Source organism: Apteryx mantelli, chromosome 2 (assembly GCF_036417845.1).
Source record: "Apteryx mantelli isolate bAptMan1 chromosome 2, bAptMan1.hap1, whole genome shotgun sequence".
NCBI classification, from domain to species: Eukaryota; Metazoa; Chordata; class Aves; order Apterygiformes; family Apterygidae; genus Apteryx; species Apteryx mantelli.
Genome location: NC_089979.1, coordinates 22,870,698 through 22,897,019, shown reverse-complemented (window position 1 = coordinate 22,897,019; position 26,322 = coordinate 22,870,698).

Below are 26,322 nucleotides of genomic sequence, written 5' to 3'. Positions count from 1 at the left end.
AATTCAATAGAACACGAATTGATACTTAAACCGTCATTTTCATTTTTAATTAAACAGGCATCTTGCACATTTACCTGCATCTTCTTAGGTTTAATTACAGTCTGATTGGGCAATAAGATCCAAAGAAGAGCATCTCATTACATCTAGGTAGGCTGCACTGGCAGGAATGTATGGCATGTGTATAAGAAGAGGCATTTGTGTAAGTGAACATGTTTAAATAATTTACTTGGTTAATAAAATATGGATAGCATGTTTGAGGGAAAATTGTGGATCATTACATCACCTTTGCCCTCCCCAGTAAAAAAAAAAAAAAAAAAAGTCTGTAATTTGGTTGATGGGAGAGAACAGAAAAATACATATTGTGGTAGCATTTTAACACAAACCTATTAAATTGGAAACAATTCTGTACTCAGTGAGGTAAACAAACTTCTTGCTTCCTAGTGACATATGTGTTGCCCATGCATGTGCTGTTCTGTTTGGAAAAGAATGTTTTCTAAGGTGAATAAACCCCTCCGGTTTTACCACTAATCCTACAGTGGCATGATATTTGGTCCTTTAAGAATATAAAGCATCCAAACACTTCTTGCTTTGTTTTCCAGGGGGGTAGGGCACGCAGAGAGGATCTTATTCTGCAGGTTCTGGTTTGAAGACACAGTATTGTTGCACGAAAGCTTTATTTATTTATTTATTTATTTATTTATTTATAAGCAACAGCTATTGATCAGGGTTGTCAGCTGCTGTCAGAGGCAGAGTCCTTCCTATTCACTGTCTCTCTCAACATGCTAGGAGGAGGAGGAGAGAATATAGTGTTTCTTCCCAGCTGACTGATATGCCTCTGCCTGGTAACTGCTCTGGAAACAAGTCCACTAGGTAGGGCTAATAGAGACAGTAGGGTCTCAGGAGATGGAAAGCCCCCTCCAACCCCAGCAAGAATTAATGCATGAGCAGGCATGTCAGTGCTGTGGAGTGAGAGTCCTTTTGCGGTTTGGGAGGTCTGGTCTGCCACAGTGATATGGCTGCAGTGAGAGGGGCACTGGTCCATCAGGATAAAAAGAATATCACCTCTGGCTTTCATTGTTGTGAAAGGACTGAATTAAAATAATCTCCCCTGCTCAGTGATAAAGTTATTAAAAAGACAATTGTAACATGAATTTCAAAATTAGCAAATCAGGAGAGCTATAAATAAGTAGCCAGAGGCGCTAGTGGAGCTCAGTCTCCAGTTTGCCGTCTGCTAGAGTGGGATTGAGGCACATCATCTCTGAACCAAGGAAAAAAAGTGTTCATGTAGTTGAAGAGCTCTAAGAATTGCCTAGAGCTACAGAAGACCCCAAATTCCTAAGAAATAGTCTGTCCTCCAACCTTTCTGCAAAATAAGCCAGCCCTTGACAAATCTGCTTGTGCCACTATGGGCCCTGGGAGGATTAAGGAACCTCTGCTGTCCTCTGCTGAGAAGATCTCTTCTCTCCACCCTGGATTAGCCACCCAAGATTACCTTATTCCATAATCTGGAAGAAAGGAATTATGAATAACATAGGTAGGTGCTTTGACTATAAATGTATAATTTTCTCCTTGATTTCCCCTATATGGTGTAAGACAAATCATGGATCATGCCTATAGGCAGGAACCAAGTGCTTGTGGTGTTTGATAAAAGCCCTCCTGGTCATGTGTAAAACTATCCCTAAGCACAAATCCTGTATGCTTGGGAATAAACTGCCAGTGAGCAGAGTGTTCTCAGCCTATTCTCAAATTTGTGCTTGGTTGAGGTTTTATTTAACATTGGAAACCCTAAACAGATGACTGTTCTGGATAATATGGTTTGTTCTGTTGGCAAGCATGCAAAAGAGCACTTATTAAACAAACAGTTTTTATTGTTTTTAAAAAGCTTTAAGAAGGCCTTTTTTCCTTCTTTTTCTTGGAAAGGAATGAGATCTGTAATTTCATGGCATGGATATAATGCCTTACTTAACCAGGGCTTTTTCTCTTAAAAATAAGTATTCTGCACTTACTGGATAACCAGAACCTTTCACTTTATGTATCATAGGTTCAAATGCAGATCCAGCCATGCACTACCACAACTGGCCACCTGGCCCCCAGAAAAAGAAGTGCTCTTTCTTCTGGACAGGTGTCTACATCAAAACAACAGTCACTGTCGGCAATCTCAGCAGAGAGGCAACAGGCAGAATGTGGAGATGAATCTCATCTTTCCACTCTAGAGTAATTTTCCATACACCGCAATGGAGAAGGTTATTCAGATAAACAGTACAGTCACATACTGCAGCCCTTTCTCAGGCAAAATTCCCCTCTGAACTAAGTTTTGCTTGAGTGATGACAGTGTTTGTTGCATAATAAGGTCTTTAATTTGCTGCAATGTCAATAAGACACCTTGTCAAGGATATTACACTTAATTAAACAATAAATAAACCAGACCCACCCTGCTCCAATCAGGTAAATTTGTCTGGCCATACAGGTTTGGAGGCTGACAGGATTCAAGGAAATGTTTAGGTGACTGCAGCAATGCAGAGAGTCGAGGCTTGCCAGACTGTAATTCTGAGAGGGTGCTGGTGACAGTCTCAGGGGAGATTTGCACCCTGCCTTTGGAGACAGGCAGAAACGGTTAGCTGAGGCTAAACAGAACCACACGAGCAGCACACAGACTCTCAAGGGGAGTGTGTCCCTGTTGAGACATTTTCCCTTGGTAAAATAAGCAAGTTGAGGCTCTGCTTCAGCTGTGCAATATGTTGGCCAAAATCTCAAGAAACCCTGGAACCAATTTATTCCATCTGGAAATTAGTTTCAGCTTTTATTGCTTTCAATTTTTGTTCCAGAGCAGATTCAGCTTCCAAAGGGAGGTCTCTGGTCCTTTGTCTTCCAGGATTTTTTTGTATTTCCAAAGTGGATGTATTAAAAATTTTTGACAAATCAGAAGAAGAAGAAGGAGGAAGAAGAAAAAGGAACGGCATTCTTTTCTTCTTTCCATTAATTTTCTATGCAATATGATGTTTCCAGGGAAGCTCCTTTGTAAGTACATCTTAAATATCAGCATCTGACATCAAAACCTGATGCAAAGTTTCTTCTTCTTCTACCTAGCAGGTATTTTCACTTGTTCCTTATATCAGTTGTTTAGCAGGGCTGCAGATGAGCTCTTTATTTCAACCATTTGTCATTGATAGGCAAAGACAAAAAGGTGACAGGAGTGGATAGGTACCCCATGTCTGTTAAAAATAACCCATGTGTATTCATTGCCAAAGCCGTTAAATATTCCTAAATCATATCTGAACATCTGCTTCTGGTTTAGTGCTTTGATTGAAATCATTTTAAATATGTTTTTACCTGAAAATGATTCCTTTTAAAAGGTGAAGGCTGGTGGTGATTTTCTCGCTGAGAATGACAGCACTTCATCAGTGGAGCAGCTCTGGCTCTTAGGAAATCTACCATCTGCTTACTTCTCCACTTTTTAAGGAACAGAAAATCTGAAAACCAAACAGTAACAAGAAAAAAAAGCCCGTAAGTGAACAGTCCTAATGGCTTTCACATGCAATGTGTTTCTCTACATAGTTCACCAATTTTCACAGCAACTCATTCTTCTAAACTGGTAACCCTGGGTAATCTGCTAAAAGTTTTTCACCCTTATATGCAACATGTTTCTGATGAATGTTGACAAATGCAGTACAAAAAATATGAATGAAGTCTGTCATTCTGGGCTAACTTGCTCGTAACTCAGAAATAATTATTAATAAAGATTATGAGTGCAAGATGAAGGGAAAATGGACACTGCCCCCAAATCTGCATTCATCCAGAAACATGATATTGAAAGGCATCACCAGGATTCTCAAATCCAGTCACTTTTACTACATGCAGGCAATCATACTGTATAAACACTTGTGTAAATGGTGTAGATGTATCAATCTCCATCTTAAAGCAAGTTAAGATTTCACCCTTATTAATCCTTGTTCCAGATCCTCACTCCTTTATCTACCTCTGATCTCTAATCTACTTCTAATTTCCAAACATATTTATTCATGGGCACTTTCAGCATCGTTCTGCAGCTGAAACCCTTGTTTTCTGTGTCCTGCCCTGCTCCTCCCACCTCCAAGAGTGTAGAAAGCAGTCCTGCTCCCCTGAGCTTTTTGTTTGTTAGATTGCAAGAAAGTGAAAGAAATCTTTTTTTGCTCAGACAATAGGCTTCCCACTTCTCTCATCCTGTGCCTGCCTTTCTGGTTTGAATTCATCTCCCTTGAAGGCAGGTGGTTAGGTGTCCACCTTGAAGGTGGGATCTCTCACCAGTGCCTTGTGCCGTGATACCAGCTGTTTCCCTGCCTCTCCTGATCACACCGGGCCTGAGAAGTTCTTCATATCTGCCTTGGCCAAGGCAATGGCATCAATGGGACTACTCACAAGAACAGACTAGCACCTATATGTGAATGTAGACTGTGCTCTTTATTTCCTGGGACCTGGAGTAGACCTTTCTATTGATCTTACAGTGAATCTGCATTTGTAAACCCTTGCGCTCACTCCAAATCCTAGTAATTTTGGAAGAGCTGATCAGCTGTGTAGCAGTCCGTGTTTCATATTCTGCAGGAAAATAACCTTTCTTGTGCTCCTGTTTGCACTGGTTGGGACTATCCCACTGATAAACACATTGTACGTCCTTCACCTGCAAAAGCCTGCTACAGACACTTCACATTTGCTCTGACACAGTGAAAATTCATCCTAAATGCTTGCAAAAATCTTCTGTAACTAAAGAAGTATCTGTAACCTCTGAATAGAAGGTAGACCTCTACACACGTCTCCTCTTTAAACAATAACCCCTCCTTCGCCAATGAAATCAAATTCAATAACCTGTGTGAAAAAATAAAGAAATGAAATGGAAGAAAGAAAGAAAGGCAAGTTGCTATTCAGCTGAAATCCTCTAATCTCTAATAAACTGGGCATTATAGCAAAATTAAAAAGGAAACATATGATGGCAATATTAAGACCAAAGGCCGTTAGTAAAGAGAGTCACTGCCAAAGCTCACATTCATTGATATCTCTGTGCTAATGGAATAAGATTCATTAGCACATCCAGGCTCATTCTGGCTCCTGTTAGTGGTACACTGTTTGCTTTATGCCTCTGCAAGTTGTCTTTCCTTTCCTGTTTTCTCCATCACTAAACTGAAAGCTATCTGACAGTTTCTGGCATTTCTATTAAATTGTGGGAAACATGGAAATGATTAACTTTTGAACCACTAAACTAAAAACACTCATGCACATTCTGCAAATGAAACAGGTCGTGCACTAGGCAGATTCTTCTGATAGAGTTCAGAAATGTAGCGGGAGGATGCGGGGAGAGGGGAGAGAGAGAGGCTGGCCCCATTGGCTGAGATTTGGGTTTTGTTGTTGTCATTACAGATCAAAAGGCTGTGATCACCCTTTCTGATTGCTCTTTCCCTAGTAAACAACCTCCAAGTGAGTTCATTAAATATTAAAAAGCTCTGATATCTATTAATGTTATCGGACACATGAAATATGCCTGATGGATTTATTTTGCTGTAAAGGAACCACATCCCAGTGTCCCTCCTGGGACTGTGCTCCAGCTGTTTAAACTATAATTCCATCACTGGCAGGAATGGTTGAGGCTGACCTCCACGAAATGTACTCATTGTTGCTCAGCCTGTGAATTGTAAATGAAACCTTTTGTAATAATGTTAAAATATGCATGCAGAGGAATTAAAGCATCAGAGGTCAGCAGCAGAACCTCTCAGTGGGGTCGCTGTCAGCTCAGAGCAGCTGGTGGCTGCACTCCAGCAAAAATGATACCTAGAGGTTGTTTACTAGGTTGGCTGTGTGCATGACTGGGCTTGACGCATTTATTGCTCTGTCTCTATGAATCTCAATCTGTTTTTGATTGTCTTTCACTTTTGCATCAGTTGTCTTGAGCTCCTTGCTTTTTTGGAAGACCTAAGTTTCTGGTTACTTTGTTCCCTATTCAGCTCCTGAACCCTTTACTGCCCTGTGTGGGATCATTAAAACATTATCCCACGTTTTAAGTCTTAGCTTTCCATATATTGATTTTGTGCCTGCTTTCTAGTTATTTATGACATGAACTCTATATACATGGCCATGGAAGAAGGAGTGTGTGCATAAATTCCAGCTAGTAAAAACTCTGAAGTCTGGGACAACCGTTGGGTTTGGAGTCTGAGGGAGAAGAGATTAGCTACTGTCAGGATGTACCTTGCAAGTTTATAAAAGGGTTAAATGATATGTTTGCCTGACAGCAGTAGGCTGGACCTGTGACCAGAAGGTCCCTATGCTCGGCATTATGCTCCCTATACTGCCTATATTATGTGTTTGGAGAAAGCTGTTACGGCCAAACTATGCCATAAGACTCTTCTTGCACTGTCCCTGGTATTCTACCTTCATGACGCTGTTTTGTTTTCACATTTAACATGCTGTGAAAGTCCTCAACTGACTGAAGTATTTTAAAAGTTTTACAGAATTAAATGCTGCAAAAATTCATATGATAAAGTTTAGTATAGAAAGAAACATGGCAGCACCTCTGTTGTGTTTACTGAAAGTCAGCTGATGCCACATTTTCAGTATTTAGCAGGTAATTGAATTGTCTGTCCCCAGAGTTAGGCAAAGGTTTAGCCTGAGTCTTGGCTAGGCAAAGGCTTCACCGAGTTAGCAAGTTCATTGTTATGTTTTTCAAAATCCCAAGTCACCTCAGCAATCTCAGTGAAATAACTGGGCCTACACATTACGCGTAAGGGTTTCCTAAACTCAGGATTAAGGGCTAGGTGAGTGAGACTTTGAAAGATTAGTCCCTAATCTTTTTCTTTTGGAGATCTAAATTTTAATTATGAGAATAAATTTGTCAGTATCATTTGAGTCATACCTTTCGAGAACAGAAAAATCATTATAATATCTGGCTCAACATGAAGTTTATAGTAAAATAAAAATCACTGGCCCAGACCAGTTACTGTTGAAGAATTATGAGTAGTAGTTTGGGATAGCACCAACTAGCACAACACCTGTTTTCTATTTAAAACTATTTAAACTCTACACCTGTCTGTGCACTATAGGAAGGGGGGGAAAAAAGAGAGAAAAAGCCTCCACTGTCTGAACAGATTTTACTGCAGTAAACGTGGGAAATGTTTCATTTAGACCCACTCTTTTAATGAATAAAAACTTTCACTGATGTCAGTGAACCCAGTCCTTTGACAGAAATAGAGGAGATTTTAGCTATGTTATTCATATAAGAAAAAAAATCAGAATTTTGTCAGATTCTAATCAAATGCTGACCAAAACAGACACAGAGGAAAAAAGAACTGAGCAGCTTATCTTTAAAACACTGGCTTTGTTCTCCGTAGAGATAATATTACTGTACTATCTTCCATTACAATTTTAAGATCAGTTTCAAAAGGCCATGCATTAAAGGCACTGAGAAGACACACACAGATTATCATAGCAATGTAGAGGAGCCCATTTAGATTGTAAATTTGGGGATCTGTTTTGCTTTCAGTTACATCAGCATGGGCCTAAAGCTCTTTGCACTGAGGAAGGCGTATCTGTACCTGTACTGCAATCTCCAGCATTCACCCCTGTGAGCGATTTCATAAGCAGCCTATAGGCTGTCGACAATATGCCATGACATAGCATGGATGACCTTAAGGGCAGCCTCTGGACCACCCCTAGGAGACAATATCTTATACCTTCTGACTCTACCACTGACTTCAGCCAGAAAGGAAGGTAGCTGGAAACCAGCTGGAAACTTTTGTTATTCTTTGAGGCTTTAGACTTCAATACAGAAACAATATGAAAAAAATGGATTTTCTCTTGGATTTTCTTTAAGTAGAACATTTGAAAAGAGAAGCTTTAAAAAAGAGACAGAAATTCTTAATAGTTACTAGCCCTCTGTTTAGCTTTACCCTTTCCCAGATGTTGTTTCCCTAAAGAATTCTAGCAGACCACAGATCATCACAGCTGGCATCTGAACAGCGCTATGCAGTTAATACTGATTCACAGCCACTGCACCCAGTCTTGCTGGCATTTGCCTCAGTTAGGACAGAGCCCAAATGTGCTTGCAATTATAAAGAAAGTAGGAATGTAACAGAAATACTGTTTCTTTTTAAACAACTAAGTGTAATTTTTCATGTAGACTTGGGACTGTGCCCATAAGTAATTTGCTTTTGTCAAATGGAACATGAAAACCACGCACCCAATCCTGCAAATGATTACTCATGAGTGCAGTCTTTGCTAACACAAGTGCTGGCACCGAAGTCAACAGCAGTCTAGTGTGGGTAAGGATTACTCGTATGAGGAAGGACTTTCAGGATTGGCCCCAAGAGAGGTATGTGAACACTCCTTCATGGGACATAAGCTTCAGGGAACTCAAAATAGGTTAATTCCATGCCTGACTCATTCCATGGACCATTTAACGAGAGCCTCTGGAATTGTGCAGTCAGTAATGAACTGCCAAGAACTAAAAGTAATCACTGCTGCAATTATTAAAATTTACACTTGGATTCTGTTACCTTTGTGGCATATATGGGTCTTGAATTAAGTGGCCCAGAAATCCAAGGACTTCCCACAAACAGTTCAGCAGCCCTTTGAAAACCACAATCTTTCTACTTACTTATTACCAGTTTATGCTACACAAAAGTGCCATTATTCTAGTTTATTTTCTGTATATTCAAGTGCATTTTTACAGGGTCCATGCATCACAGAGATGCAAGAAAATGCTGCTTTATAAGTGGTAATGATGAGGCAAAAGATCATTTAGAGACCTTTTTCTGAAAATAGTGGGTCTGATCATTCCTCCTGGCCTGAAAGCAGCTTCAGTTTTTCCTTTAGGGAAGTATGATGTGCTATAGTATACTTTATATGTACATACACTGTGCCTGAGACACATAAGATGTGGGCACATCCTCTTTGGATAGTCCTATATTTCCTATATTACCACTGCCAGTCATGGAAACTTAGAGCAGCTTAGTTCTCTAAAATGCTGAGCTTTCTGGCCCTGGTCCAGCAAAGCACTTGAGTACAGGCTTAACTTTGAGCACATGCGTCTCATTGGAGTTGATGAGACCACTCATTAGATGCTTTCAGATCAGCTGAGTCTGATGGGCTTCACCCTAGGATACTTAAAAACCTGGATGAAGAAACACAAGCTCTGCTTCTAGTTTTAGAAAGGGGGTTTCATCATCAAAATAACTGTAAAAGAGTATAGCTGGTGCTTGTTGTTAAGTGTAGACCATGATTTCAACTTCAGTTCGTAGAAAATACTGCAACAAATAATCAAATGAACTATTTCTATAAACTGGGGAGAAAGCAGAAGTACAAGAAAGAGCCAGCATGGATTTGTCAGGAATGGTGGACTCGCAGTAGCTCTGCAGGAAATGCTCTGGGGATGTCACTGGCTTATAAACAGAATGTGATTTAACAGTGTTAAGCTATAGGAAAAGCAAACTTGTCTTACTGAGTTTTATAAATAGGAGTATATATATGGTGAGACAGCTGAAGTGATCTTTCTGTCCTCCTTGCTATTGAAATAGTCTCAGTTGGACTATTGTGGCTGCTTTTGGGCACCTCAGTTCAGGAGTTTAATCCAACAGGAGAGGACACAGGAGAAAGTGATGAAAATAATAAAAATTTAGAAAAACGTAACTTGTGAGGAAAGGCTGAAGAGTTTGGGGTTACTTTTGTTGGGGGATGTTGAGGGGCATTTTGGTAATCATCAAGCATAGAAAGAGGTAACTAGGACAAGAATAGTTTAAATGTCAAAAAAAAAAATCAGATTAGGTATTAGGAAGAATTTTGCAGTACTGAAACTAATGAAGTACTGAAACAGGATATCTGAGAAGACCGTGGCACCTCCTCATCAGAAGTCTTTAAGAGGCAGATTAGATAAACCCCTGCCAGAAATGCCCTAAGTCTGGCTGATCTTGCCTGGGGACTGAGTGACAGACAGTGGAAGCTCTGAGGTCCCTTCCAGCTGTCTTTGTTTCAGTATGCTTAATGTCTGCACAAAGAGGAGGGTCTGATCTTCTATAAGAAATTAAACATTTCAAATTTTCCCACTGCTATTCGTTCAGATGACACTAGACCATTTTGTTATCCATCTGTAGCTGGATAAAATACAGGACATGTATGGTTGAGTATTTATTTAAAATTCATTTTTAGTCAAAACTTCTATAATTGCACACTTTAAAGAGTAAGCATTTGTAATGAGACATTCAGAAAAAAGTCTAATTTGTGTACTGTTTCAGTTATGCATTAGGCAAAATATGACCATACTAACAAGTAAAATATCTTGGTAAACACAATGTTGAAGTAATGCTGCAACATGAAAAAAATCTCATGTTGTTGGTGTTTCTAGTGCCATAAGCATATTGTTCATGCCATCCTATTTAAAACACTGAGCATGAAGTACATATATTCTCAAAGTAGATATAACCCTTGGGGGATTCAGCTTTGATTCTGAAACATACTGATAGAAAAGTATTCATCCTTTGATAAAACAAAGGCCACTTCACCCAATAGCAGCACTTCTAGTTGAGTAGCTGGGTGCAGTTCAGAAAATGTACATCTGCTGCTTGCTACCTGAGCCTTTATTTGCCTAATGGGAAACTCCCAGCATTCTGACCACTGCTCTCGTACTCATTGGAGGATGAGACTAATTCAATAAAGTGTAATATGTACACAGCATACAACTCTAATGTTCAAAAATTAAGCATTCTTTAAGTATTCAGATTTTGAGACTGCAGATTTCCTGGAGAGGAGAGCCTGTCTGTCCTGACAGCTGATTTTACTGAGGTCTGCTGAATACTTTGGGTTTCTGTTAAAGAGATAGACTTTTGCTGTAGGACAGGTGAAACTTTAAGCTCAGGATATGTGAATAGATGCAATAAGGGATTCATGAGCTAACACGAAACAAGCTGTAGAGGACTATGGATTTGAAACCATGTCTCTTCATGGACTTATACAGTATTGTTCCCAGGGTAATAAATCAGACTGGATCAAACTGGTTTGCCCCAGGTATGTGGAAAGATGGACAAGAGGATATGGTTTAATTAATTAAACCATTCTACTCATTTACTCATTTACTGCTGCCTAGTATTAAACCACACAGTGATAGTAACCTGATGTTTCCTTGATTGTGCCTATCCCTTCCACAGCTTGGCTCCAAACTTTTTGTGAAACCCAGTGTCCCTACGTGACCCTGGGCTGCTTTTCTCAGGATTATTAGAGGTTCCCCCATTCGGTTCATTGTCGACAGGAGTTAAACAGGGAGCCAGACAACACCTTGGGAACGGACCGTGCTGGGTTCCCGCCATCCGCAAAGCCGTGATAAGGTGGCATAGTCTCCTTCCCAACGCAGCTCGGTCCCAGACTAGCTATGGCGAAAGCAAAAAAAGCTGAAAATTCTTTCCCTTTCTTTAAAGAAAAGATGATAACGACTGCAGTATATATAACACTATAAATATTGACTAGGCTGGTTGTTGAGCTGGGATTTTTCTTTCTAGGAAAAGGGCCCACAGTATAAGCATACTGCATGCACAAACATGTCCTCTTGCACAGACATGAGCTTCAGACCTACTTCCATTTAGGTCCTAGCTAAAGGATAACTCTCTTTGGAAGCAAAAGGAAACTACTTTAAAAGTCATGTTCCACTTTTCCCTGATGGAAGAGAGGAAATCTGCCCACAGGCTCTTCTGCCAATTTCAGATGACTGTATTAACAAAAATGACTGGGAGAATTTTAAAAGGAGAAAAGAAAACCTTTTAATACCTAGGACCATGTGGGCCTTACCCAAAGCTAATGGAAAGACTTCCAATGATTAGAGTGGATTTTGGATCAGAATCTATGTGAATATAGTGTAAGAGCCACTCTCTTGGCATACGTGGAACCAGTGGTTGTTCTGTTATGGTGGGGTATATCTTAGAGTTGTCAATGTGAGTAAAGTGATTTCCCTGATGAAAAGAAGATATTTTTTTTTCTCATTGCCTTTGTTTTGGTTAAAACATCATATTCTCTAGGGATGAGGATTTTTCAGGTGTTTTAGTTCGTGCCATATTCCTACACAGAGGGTTTCGTCGTCTTCTTTTTTTCCATTTTTATATTGTTATTTTGGATTTTGCTTCTTTTTTTTTTTTTGGTCCTTTATTCTTATTTCTCCCGCTTTGTATATTAAACATGCCTGTTGACTAAGATACAGAACAAGTCCCTTATTGCTGTCAGAAATCCTTATTTACTTGCTAGGCTTTGTGATGAGAGCGTCCTGCAGTACCTTGTCTGTGAAAACAAATCGTGGTTGCAATTGTTTGGGGGTTTCTGAAAGACTGTTTTATTCCTTTTTTAAATTATTTTAAGAAGGAGATCTAAATGTCCTATGACTTTCTCCTGACTGGCATAGGAAATGCAATATCTTTAATACACAAATTTAATCGAAAAAATTGTCTTTTGCCATGTAAGATGCTGGGCTCATGCTTGCTTATTTGGACCAGCGTGTGCTATTTAAAGAAGATTTATTGTGGAGGCTGCTTTCTGTATAGGCGGTAGATTGCAACATATGTGCATCTATGCAGTATATCTAAGGCAGTTTTTTTTTTTGTTGAACTTAATAGAAGCCTGTATGTTAAAATAGGGAAAACAGAAATGACGTCTATTGTGTATTACTAACGTGCATGGGACAGCATGCACTGACAGGCATTAAGTCTCCATTTGTTGCTTACCTATTAAAGGCACCTCATAACAACCTAACAAACTGTTACAAACAAATGTTGTATATGGCATGGTGCTTCCAAGGTCATGGGTACCGTTGTTAGTGGCGCTTGTTGTATGCGAGTAAGATGATCTGGATTTGAGGGCCAAATCCAGCTGGGCTGCTGGAATGCAGTGTTCAGACTTGTCTTTATATTGCTAACTTGTTAACTCAGGGATAAGGGTGCTGTGATTTTGGTTTTCTGATATGGTATTAACTGCTACAGTTGGCATTAAAGAACTGATTGTTATAATATGTGACATGAAATTTTCTATCACTATGAATATGAAGGCATGAAGAAGCTGAAGTGTTGCAGTTGGCTAGGCAAATGAAAGTGCTTTTTTCACACTGATTTCAGAAAGAAATTATATACCAGTGATATACACATATAATTCAAGCTGATGCTATGTATCTGGAGAAGTTGTTGACAGTGTAATATATTTTAATTCTTTTCATTGTGTGTCACATAAAATTATTTTAATTGTTGTTTCCTCAGAAAATATTTCTAGGAATTGTTAATCTTTCTTTGAAATAGATTTGATGTTCTTGTGACCCTATAGCTTTTACTTTGCATAAACACTCAGGAACTCTACTAGCTATGACATGAATCTGTGATAATGAAATTCTAAAACACAGCTTTTAATTGTTTCAGCACAAATTATTTTCAAGCCTGGGTCTTAACATTCAAAATTTGAAATTCTTTCTGTCAGTTCCACAATAAAACAGTCAACAAACAGAAAGAAATACTTAACTTGTGAAAGTGACAAATTAAATCTAAATATCAGATTTCAAGTATTGGATTTTTCAGAGTTTCTAACAGTTTATAAGGAAGAATAAGTCATAAAACAGTCCATAAATAATGTGAATAATGACTCCATTGAAGATTTTCTCAGTTGACATACAAACATTTAATGATCACAAGCGGTAGTACTTCAGAAAATGGATTGTGCATACATCTATATGTAATTTGGTGGCCCTACAAGTTGTTCGTTGCGCTTCCCCATTGCTGCTGGTTTCTGCAGTGCTGCTTCCTGCACTGGTGTAGCACTCAGAATTGTGGAATTGGGACTGTGACAGCACCCTGACCAGCAGGTGAGAATTCCTTGATTAACAATCCAATGCTTAATATTTACAATCCTAGCGAAATACCATCCTAAACTTGTAGAATAGAGCTTGGGAGGAGTTACCCTCTTAAAAATTGATCAGGAAAGCTGTTGATTCTGTACCTGTAAAAACAGCACTTCTACATAAAGCTCCTGAAAGTTAATATTTCTGGCTATTCATAAAACTTCCCTCAAGTTTACTGTCTGTGCAAACCTCAAAATTATAGAAAACACCTAATTTTGTATTATCTAGATCCAGTTACTGTTTAGGTTAATGCAGAGTCAAATTCAGTTAACATACTCAGGCCCTTAATGATTTGCCCCAGATACATTCTTAGCTAAGAAAAAAGAAAAAGAGCCTAGGACTTGGATCTTCTGGGGAAGAAGCTCTCTGATAACAAGCCAAATCCCTAAAAGACACCAAAACAGAAGCTGGAGAACTGGGATTCCCAAGGAGCCAAAGACAGTAGAAATCAGCAGTATTTTTACCATCAGGGAAGACTGCTGTGAGCCTAATGGCTGCAGAAACATAACAGAAGGCAGTCTTCACCTATGAGGGTACATGGACAGAGATGGGTAAAGATTTGGTTCTGGAGACTGCTTTTTTAGGGCAAATTAGTCATAACCCACATATCTAATTTCTTTGAGAATATTTTCAGCTAACATTCCCCACAACAGAAATAAACTATGCAAAAGAGCACTGCTATCATATGAATACCAAAATGGCACACGTACACCAGTGTCTCCTTGTGCAATTCTATGTCTTGCAGGCATATTATGACAGCAGCTGTGTTTCCTGATGTGTTTCCATAGGTAGAGGTGCCCCAAGGTTTGCTAACCACAGTTCGGAGTGTGCCCTTTGGCTCTGCACTCCACCTTAGCTTGAGAACATGAAGCCCCTTGCTGAGTAACGGGCTGTCAATGAAAATAGTCTTTTTTTTTTTTTTTTTTCCTGAGTGACAAATACGCTTGTCTTATGTGGTGGGTCACATGGCGAGATAGTAGTAAGTAACTGTGCTTCAGACCAGACGAAGGCACAACCATTCATGATTTTCCATTTTTTGTCACATTAATTTGGGGGGGAGGGGAAGCAGGGCAGAGAAAAGGCTTTGAATCCAGACAGACATGTGTGCTTTAAATTATGTTTTGTGAATTGAAGCAAGGCAGATGCTTCCAACAAGCACGCATTTTGCTACTGTTTGCAAAGCAGACACACAGTGGCACATGGCTGTAGGACATGAATTATACTTCTGTGCTTCTGATTTGTAACCACACCTGTATACCCTTAGAAATGCTAATAGAAAAAATATGAATTTAGGCACAAAGGAGAATCTAATAAGAGGAACATTTGAATGGGTAAGGAAATGTCTATCCTCTACCCCCCCCCCCCCCCCCAGTCATTAGGACTGGAGGAACATGCTTATAGTAATTAGGTAAGATTGATTTAGAGGCCGAACACCACCCACAATTTGTGTAGTCTGGGGTCAGGCAGGCAGCTGCAGAAACCGCTCAGCTAATTATGAGAATTCACTGTTCGTTAATAGAATCTCTCTCCACAAACAGCAGCTGTGTGTTTGCTCACGCAGATTATTAATTCTGGCCTTGCCTCAGCTGCAAGTTTCTGCTGCGTCGAAAGGAATCCTCTGATAGAAGTGTCAGTTATCACCCAAGCAATGCCAAGGGAGAAAGGAAAAACAGAAAGAAAGGAGAGTATCTTCTAATCACAGGTGTATACAGATTTTTTGCAGATACTTTCGTTTTCTTCCTCTTACTCCCAAACAATTAAATGCCAATTCTGGAACTCATTAATCTGTAGGCAACCTAGAGAGATCTAATTTATACCTGTCAGGAGCAATGGGCAGCAGCTAATAGGAAAATAATTGTAATATAAGTCTGCTTTCCCACTTGATAGTATGCTTATTTTTAATGACAAACCTTTGATTCAGTAGTATCAGAGCATTATAAAAGAGCATTGTCTTCATCAGACCTACATATCCTCTTCTTAGCGGCACAAAAAGAGGTGCACAATTGTATTTTCCTCCAACAACAAACAGAAGCAACTTTGCTTGACAAATGTGACATATGATCATTTGGGGAATATAAACCAGCTTCTTACAAAATGAGAAATTAGAGTCAGCTTCATATGTAAAATACCATATCTATATAGATAGATATAAAATGTGCACATAAATGATTTGCTGTAAAATCAAGTTTTGAGTAGATCTTGACTCAGTCAAAGTTAATGGTAAAACTCATGCTCATGTTAGTAAGGCCAGAAATGTTTCCTAGGTTCTGAAATTTGATAACCGTATAGAATATTAGGTTTTTTTATTATAGCTGAATTTCCCCTCTGAATTGTATCAGTATAATAGGATGAACTATCTGGTATTCAGGTAGGGTACCATCCTGCAAAATTCAGAAATTTTCTCAGGAATGTTGGCATATCTGTGAACAGAAGGTTCTTGTTGTGAAAGATAAAACATCCATATTGTGCATTTGGATGGAGATGTGTGGGAGGCATGCAAAATATACCCATCTGCACAACTAAAGGGGAGCAAGAGCCCCATCTTTACTTTAAATTGCCTTATGAAATAGGTATATGTCATGTTCACTTAGACCATTTAAGTAGGCCAGGATATAAAGATTTTCTCTGCAGTGTTACAGGACTCAGCTTAATGATGAGTGAGCATCAGTGTGGGGAAACACTTTTGGTACCACATTTTACTAAGAACTCTATTTTTTTAACAAATATTAGCAGACTGATGACCATTGGAAAACTAAGCTGTTGTTAAGCAAACCAGATTCAAGTAATCCCCAGCTTTTCTCTGTTTATTTCAACATTGTAGCAAATGTTCATCAAAAAAAAAAAAAACAAACCTTTGTGTTTTATCATTTTTGGTGCTGGTACTTAGAAAGAGGACAGCATGGGGCAGTGGACTGTGGTAATGTGTTACAAAGCCTTCTAACAAGTGCTTTGGAAAAAATGGCTCTTTCCTACAAAAGTGAAATGGAAACACTTCTGGGGATTTTCACTAAATTTTTCTTTTAGATATTTGATTCAACATTTTTTGAGAACCCTGCAAAGTTTCTGTGAAAACAAACAAAAATGTTCATGCTCAGTCATCTTTTTTCACCAGGAAAAACATCATTCTGTGGCCAGCTCTTTCTTCCCATGTCCAGTGTCTTGGTAATCTTTAAAATGCAGCCTAAATTGGTAGCTGAATTATTCCAAGTTCCACTCAAATCCCTAACGTAACTATTTCATGATAAGTCATGCAGCTACATGCAGGCTATTGCACAAGAAAATGCCAAATCTTTCCAGACATCTTGAGCATCCGTAAAAATCTGGTCCTTATTAGCAAAGACCTATTAACAGAGAAGCGTATGATAACTTTTTTCATTAGAAATGACCTTGCCCTCTTTTTCAGAAAACTTGTACCAACTCGCACGTTTAAACCATTCTTTCTCACCAATGGGAATCAAAGCCTTCTAAAGAAAAAAAAAGTCCTGATACCCTACTAACAGCAATACGGCAACAATCCTAGGAAAGACAAACTGTAATTCATTTTCTGCAGCACTTATGCACACCAGTGTGGTTATTGTTGATGACTATTCAGGGATCAATAGTGACTGCTCTGAACTTGTGAAAATAATTTGTGTGAGTGAAGGAATAGCTGCAATAATTTTGAACACTTTTTCTATTACTGAGTATTTGTCATTCATGTTATATTATTAAAGTTTTCATAGGAGATTTGCAGGTGTATAAAATGACTGGGTTAGGTCTGACTGTGAATTTAAAGTATATCAGAACATCTGCCCTATGGAAAAAACATGGGTTATATGAGTTATTTTATTGGGGTAACAAACTCATTTACTTATGTTAAGGCAGAATAGAATTTTATAGCAAAAGGGAAAGTGGGGTTTGAATTAGTGCAAGTCAACAGAAAAACAGCAAATTTCTTGATTTTTTCTTGTGTTGAGATAAATTATTAAGTCAGACCTGATTTTTGTCATGAATGGCAAGTTGATTTTTTTAAGGCAATATTTAGAAGGGTTTTATGTGATGAATGATTTTATATATTTAAAGGACAGGGAATGTTGCATAGTTTAGTGACTCATTCTTGACTATGAACTTAACAGCTGTATGTGTAAAATACAAAATCACTGTGATGCGGATCAACTATTTTAGAATCCCCACCTGGAGTTAAAACATTAACAGAAACAAAAATAAAAGCTTCAGCTGGAAGCCCAGGTCTAACACACAGTTACAGAGCTGTAAAATCATCTGGCTCTTAGATTGTTGTACCTGGGAAGGTTTCGTATCAGACATCAGAAATAAAGCTGATCTTCCTGTTCTGGCGTTCATCAACAATGTCAACATCTTATGCCTTAACCATACATTTTGTGATTTTTGTCCTGCACCTACAATTTTAGTCCTAGAATTTCATTTCACCTGTACTTAGAAATCAGAGTTAACAAGAAGGCTGTGTTGGTTCTGGTTAACTAATATACCTACAAAAAGCATCATAGAAGACCTCAGAGGGATTATTAGCAAAGCTGTCTATGTATTAAAAGGTCACCAAATCATTCAGTAGTCTTTTGCTTTGAGTTTTAAAAAATGTCCTCCAGTCACAAACTGTTACTCCAGACACAAACAGCTGAATTTGCCTCTGTTGGTATACATCTTAGGATGGATAAAACTCAGAATTTCAGAATTCTGAAATTCAGAAACTCAGGTTCTAAATCCAACGGGAACGGGAATTCCAGGCCAAGACCGGCTTTGTGAACACTTAGTGGCATGCACATGTAAAGTCTTATGTGGTTACAATGAGTTTTATCAAGCTCAGACACACTGCTCCTGCTACATGAGATATCAGCATGCAAAACATTTAGCAGAAGTAGCCAGAACCGCAAGCCCTTGGCCTTCCCTGTGAGACCCAGCTGAAAGGCTGAATCTCCGGGGCTGCATCCACTGTAGGCCTTTCAGACATTGCTTTGTCTGTCTCAGACTTTCTTTTCATACAGATTTTGCCAGTGAGCTTGTGGCTTCAGGCAAAAACTCCTTCCCCGCCGGTGTTGGACAGGCCAGGAGACAGGATTTTCTATTGCCGTGCCAAGACACATCTCCCCATCTCCCTTTTCCTGCACTCCCTCCCTGTATACCCTTTCCCACGCACCCACAGCTTTGTTTAGTTTTGCCAGGGGATGTCTGCCAGCACGGGAGCACTGTGCATCTCTGATGTTTAAGCTGCTGGATTGGTCCCCGACGTGGCTTTGGCCCAGGCCAGCAAGTGCTCTCCCAAACGGTTCCTCAGCTCAGAGACGAGCCTCAGTGCTGAGGAGCAGTCCCCACCACGTTTAATTTGCTAATATCAATGTATAGTTTGTGAACAAAGTCGCTTTTCTAACATTTAGATCTCCCACTCTTTTACAGGGCTCAGATATCCAGTTGTTTTTTACCATAGTCCAGCTCCTCTGTATAACCATTCCTTCTCTTTTTTGTTCTTATATCTTTTTATGCTGTTCTCCACATTTCTGTACTACAGTCCATCTTACTGATGAATTAAACACTTTTCTTTCCTACTCATGGTCAAACAACTCAACATATAGCACTATTTAGTAATTTAAAAAGTTTCTAAGCAAGTACTTGCAGATACACCAGAGTGGAATGGGAACAATCTGGAATTGTTAGGAGAAAAGAGTAGATAGCCAAGAGTTCCTCTTTCAGCTCACATTTCTGTGACTTTGAAGTAGAAAACTTAATGACTTCTTTTCCTAAGGCTTTTGAAATGTTCCAACAATATATCACTGGGTTTTATCACCACCACCCCCCATTTAGATGGTCAGGGATTTGAAATGACTGCTGTTACATGGTTTGCAGTTTTCATGCCAGCTTCTAAACACTGAAATATCTGTTTGTGCAGTAGTTACTATATATTACTAATACATGGTTTAAAACATATGTGAGCTATTTTTCCCAATAGGAACTTATGTAAACTTAAATCTAAGACCATATCACACTTTAAACTTTAAAAAAGGAGATAAATATTGCTGAATTATGATGTTCTGTTTTTCTTATTAAATCAATATTTTTATCAACTTCTCAGAACTAAAAAGTTCTCAGAAAACCTAAGCCTTTCTATCATTAACATTTTATGCAATTTCAATGTAATTCAGTCATATTGGAAAAGCACTGTGAAATAGAAACTGTATTTACCACTGTACCGTGTAATCCTTCTCTAATTCCATTGCAGTGTTGTTGCAACTTTGTCAAAGTTACTCCAGCAGTTTCTTTACACTTAGAAGTATTTTTACTTAGCGTGGGCTTTCTAATACCAACATTTGTTGTTTGTGCATCAGGTTGCCAAGCTTTTTATACAATGGAAATAATTTCAAGATTATAATGATATCCACTGAAATAAATTATTTAATATATTTCTTGAAAAAGGAAGTAAAGGTACTCTTCTGGGTAATTGGTGTGCAGTAAGCCACAGCACCAGTTGTATATTCATTTTTCTCCTATGTATGCAATTATCCATTCAGCCTGTATCCATTAATATTATTTTTCTTCCTAAGCTGGAAGTATATAAAGCCATTAGAAAATAATCCAAAGAATTCTATTTGCTGAATAAATTTTAATTTGCATGGCACCAGGAATTTTTTATTAATAGGAAATAAATTATTGCAATCTTATGGAAGGCGACAAGTTAATAGCTTTGTGAAAAGTAATGGAGAGAAAATGATCTTGAAAAGGTCAGGTCTCCTGTCACAATGTCTTTATGCACAATTAAAACAAGTCAAGAAAGTGGCTATATAATCAGGACCATGAATATGCATTATATCCTAATGAGAGTGTGAAGATGGAGATGGGTTAGTGCTAAAGTCATGGTGAGGTGGTGACATAAAAATGGTAATTTGTGATGTAGTATTTAACTATGTGCTTCTGTTTCCTATGGGAGAATTAACTCGTTGCTACCTGGCTATTCATTATTTTACCTCTACCAGTATATTAAGTAAGAGAGAAGAGACTTCTTTACAGGAGCACATATGCACATAGCATATATTTTACCCATGTATAAGTCTCACCTCATAGTTATGACCGTATATCCTAAAATATCTCTTTGGTATCACTGTGAGAAGAACTCCAGAACATTTGATATCATTGCATTTTTAATGACTGATGTTGAAAGGCATTTTCATATCATTATCAGATTTAATACATCATGGCTCAACCTTTCTAAAAATATATGAGAATATGTTTGCTAAGCTGGTCCTGTGCCAGGGAGAATCTTCCCATTTCATACCTCAGAGTGAGAGCTGTCATACTTCCCCATGGACAAAGATATGGAAAGGACTAGCAGCATCCCTGCATGGAGAAAGAAGTCAATAGTTCTGCCTTTTCAGGCACATTTTAATGCTCTTCCACTCTACTCCCCCTAAAAAGAAGAGATGGGATTTTGCAAAATGTAGAAGAGGATGATCATGCCTTTGTTTATGAATAAATCCCAGTTCCTGTTAGGAAAGCTGTTTTGAAATATGCATGGCTAGAAATAAGCATCTACCAGAAAAAATTAACTTATCTTCTTAAGCACAGAATTTCCTCCTGAAAATGGCTGTTTCAGTGGTCCTAGTGCTGCTAATAGATGCTATTGAGTAATTCTGACTATTCTACATTTTAATTGAAAAGCAGTATGAACATTCTGATTCAGTGGCCATTTAATAAAAGATAATGGTCATTGAACAATGATTCTGATTAGCTAATGGCAATTTAAAGGCTTATAACACCTCTCACAGCACTGCTTATTTGGGTATGCTATTAGAAGTTACTCCCTAAGAGCTTGGTTTTGCACTTTGTTCAGAAATAGGAATAACTAGGGGGGGAAGCAGATGCAGCTGGCATCCTATAATGTTGTGTTTGGGTGGCAGAGTTGTATTCAGTTCTGGCTGATTAGATTACCATAGATAGGCATTCAGCCGGTAGCTCTTCCCATATATTGGCTCACTTAGTGTATACTTTTCTTGTTTACTGCTTGCTTTATTGCCCATCATACTATTGTTTTTTTAACTATATATTAATTGGATATTATGTAGGAGAATAGAATCATATGCTGAATTGCTTTTGTGCTGAAATGCTTGTCATAATACATTTTATACTTTTGCTATTCTGAGAATAAGCTGCAAAATTTATGCAGTGAGCAGGAAATAGGCTAGATATGCAATTTCAAATAGGACATTTCATGTCCGATTTGGTCATGGGGGATCAGTGAATTAAAAAACTGGACCCGTCATTGGCACCCTCTTTATCCTTGAGCAGGCTGCACCATCTCTCTGTTCTTCAGCTCTACCATCTGTAAGAAACAAGTCAGGATATTCCTCATCTGGCATTAACACCTTTCAACTTAATTGTGGGCAGAGAGTCTGTGCTACAGTCCCCACATTTATGTCCCACCATGAGTATGAGATGGTTTCTCCCCTGGAAACAGACCGGCAATATTTAGGGGTATTTAAAAAGCTGAGATAGCAAGTGCAGGGTTATAAACAAAGTGCACCTAGCACTGGTTGATTTTGTCACTACAGGGCCTCAGCAGAAGTATCCGTGTCCCTATAGGTGGTGCATTTCTTTTTTTGAAGTTATCTCATGAGAACTGGGTTGTTGTTCATAGAGGTTTTGACCTCAGTTCATGTGGTCAGACTTGGTGGTAGTATCAAGGCTTTGAGGTTTGCAGTAACTGCCATTTCTTTTTGTGTTTTGAAGTTGGAGGATAATAATCCTATTGAAACAAACACTGAATCAAGGAAGCTGATAAAACTGAAGTGTATGAACTTCTAGATTGAATGGTGTTTACCTGACTCTCTGAGAGGTTAGTGAGATTATCTAAGACTGATCTCCATCCTCAAAAGGGCTTCCCCTGAACTGTGTCTTCACAATACAATTTAGCTGCAGAGGTCCTTAATCAAGTAAATCTCCAAATTAGTAAATTCTAACCATTTCACCCAGCTCTGGAAGCAAGACAGTCACAATCAGAGAAGCAGGTTTTATTCACCTGGAGTGAGAGCCAGACAAATGGTGTCTTGCAGGTTCCTGTCTCAAGCTGGCATGCACGTAGGCACCACACGTGTCTCGGCACCCTGTGTCCTCGAGCATTCCTGTTCGGGGGCTGGCATGGGCAGTGCAGCAGAAGCACTTCTGTTCTCTCTGCCTAGATAGGACTTGAGTTATAGTGCTCCTTGCCTTTGGCTTGGTTTACTGATGTGCTTCAACAGATGGATGGAGAGAAATGGCTGCTTATGCACTGGCAGAACACTCCCAGACTGAGTAATGCAAACTGATTTTTGTTTTTAATCTTGTGCTCTGACAGTTACAACAATCACTTTGCCTTCAGCAGGAAAATTGCAAAGTCCTAACTCAGTGTCTGGATTAACACAGGTTTTCTGTGGTATTTCTTCTTAGAAACAGATTAGTTTTCAATTCAGAGAAAAAAAGAACAGGGTAGACCCTGTCTCACCTACCCATTTCCATAATAGCAGAACAGAAGCCTGAGGAACAAAAAAGCAAAGATTTTCTTGTGGAGTGAGCAAAGATTTTCTTGCAGAGTGCAGGGAGATATGGATGGGTGAAGGAGAAGAGCAGCCGGAGAGTTACAAGCGTTGCCTCAAGGAGGGCAGAGTGTGAAGTGCTCGGCAAGTCCCTGCTACATTATCCCTGCTCAAAAACAAAGTCAGAACTCTGGGATCCGGTGGACGGATTTTACAGACATTGGACAGTCACCTCAGCAATGGGATGAGTATATGAGGTGGTATGAATATATCAGTATATAAGGTGGTAAATCAATATGCTGATGCTAGCATCCCCTTTTCTGCTGACCCTGTACATTTGGTTTGTGTGTTGTTGGAATACTTGAATGGTATTTCCAGGTACCTCCACTTTACCCTGGGGAAACAGATATCCCACAAAATAATGCAGGTGGGAAGGAATCATCCACATTACTCATGCACACTTCTGGTATTGAAATTAACTGTGATGACTCAGGAGACAAAAACACAAATATTTAAATGGATGGCTCGAGGAAAACCTTTAGTTTGGGTACAGTCATGGTAAAAAGAAAACAAAGGAGAACATTAGATGCATACAGGATACAACAAAATGGGCATTTTTTCTTTGTGGTTATGACGGCTTTCCCTCAGATTAAATATTGTTTTGAATTTTTGCCATTGTGACTGAAAGAAATAATAGAAAGGATATGGAGGTAGCCGATGCATATCTCTAGGGTGCTGGAGAGACTTCTGTATGTGATTGGAAAAACTAGGATCATTTGTTGTTGCTGCTGTGAGCAGTAGGAAAGGAGTAACGCGTATAGTCCTAGTGCTTAAGAACTGCAGTCATGCACCAGGACCCTAAGCTTGTATGGCTTTGTACAAATATTCATTTCTGAGGAGACATGTACACTAAAGGTTATGAGACGGGCACAGAAAATGACTGGATTTGAAAAGACACATAAATGCTTTGAAAAGTGAATTGAAAAGTAAATTAAAATATCATCTCATCAAAAATGAGGAAAGAGCTAACAAAGTTGTAGGGATAAAATATTTAATCTAAAACAAGAAAATATGATTCATATAATGTGTGCTGACCTTGTGGAATTCATTGCCTCAAGATATTGTTTATGTGAAGAGTTTAATAGGATTTTTAAAATGAAGATTAAACATCTATATAGGTAAAAGGGAACATCTGTATCCATTAAATGGGTAAAAGAGAATCAAGAAAAAACTTCCCATTAGAATATCTTTCACAAAACTTAATGCTAGCAACTGCTGTCAAAAAGAACATGACTGTGAGCTATCTCACAATGTCAGCACCTACGTTTCTATACAAAAGAACTATTCCTCATTCCCTGCTTTCTCTTTTCTTTTGCCAACAGCCCCTCTTTGACTTTCCCAACACATCATTTTCTGCAGTGTGATGTAGTTACGTTTTTTGAGTATACTTGGGTGACCTGATAATAGAGAAGGGCTAGTAACCAGAAGGCTGATAGCCAGCTCTCTGTCTTTAAATAGCAAGTTGCCCTATCTCCATTTCATCTGCCATTGAACTTCTGACATCCTGCAATTTCCACTCCCTTTTTTTTTTTCCCCACATGCAAGAATAATACAGCTGTACTTAACTTGTGTCTTTTCCCTGTAGATGAATGTTCTTTATGTTGTTTCTAAATCTCCTTTCTTTCAAGGTGAAGATGTGCCAGTCAGGCAGAGTTGGAGGTAACGAAGTACCACACCACCATAGGGAGATCTCAGGAAAACGTTGTGATTAACAGGAGATCCATTCCCTGGGCTTCAGCTATCAGGAATGCTAAGATCCCTCTCTGACACAAATTAAAAATTTTGCCTTGGCATAAAACAAAGCCTAGATTTCTTCTGAACTGTTTGTTAATATGCTCAAATGCATTTTAGTGATGAGGTCTTGAGAAATGACTGCAAAATAGATGCATGAAATAGCATGTGCACCCTGAAAAGGTGTGTGTGTGTGTGTGCACGTGTGCGTGCGCATGTATATACAAATATAAATGTTCAGTTCTTGGCCCGTTGTGAGGAACTAAATCAATCTAATAGATGAAGTGTTTGAAATCTGAAAACAATGTTTTGATGGTCAGAGCAGCAAAAGGGGGGGGGTGTTAAATATGGCTTATTAGCATTTTATGGGCAAAAAGAAATTCAGAATTCTCAGGAGACCAATAGAGAGAGGGAAAAATACAGTACACATGTAAATTAACAGCCAGCAATCCTCATACCTAAGGAAATATCCGCAGGACATCTTAAATCATCTAGAATTTGGGTATACTCATTAACCCATGGGAGTTAACCATCTGGCAAGTAGAATACAATGCCCTAACTAGTGTTGTTGTGTTGTTGTTTTATAAATCAGGCTGCATCCAACAACACTGCTTGCTGAATGGATAGTGTACAGTCATTAACATCATGTCCATCACTAGATCACAATGCATAAAAATGATATCTAGCACAAACAAAGAAGTTATCCTTAAAGCATTATTAGAGTGTTTGTGGCTTTGGTAGAAGACATGATACAATCGTTTCTTGTTTAAATACATTCCTGTAAAAAGTCTCTCTTTAAAAAGTAATGACAGTATTTACCAGCACACATGCACAGATTTTAACCCTGATATCAAATACAGCAAATATAAAACAAATGCAAATGAAACTCATACAATGCCTTCCCTTTCTAGACTACATTTTGACTGAAAATTCATCATGTAGTAAATACACTTAAAATAAATTAACACTACTCGTAAATGTTATGCTGACATGGGACATAGAAATGAGTATCTATTAAATTTTACTGTAATTAGAAACAATGTTGTGCTTTATTTATTCAGAGACTGTCATCGACAGACTGGAACAGCGACCATTTTCCACTTGCATTCATGAAACACATCGACACACGCGCCTGAACAAGGTTTACTG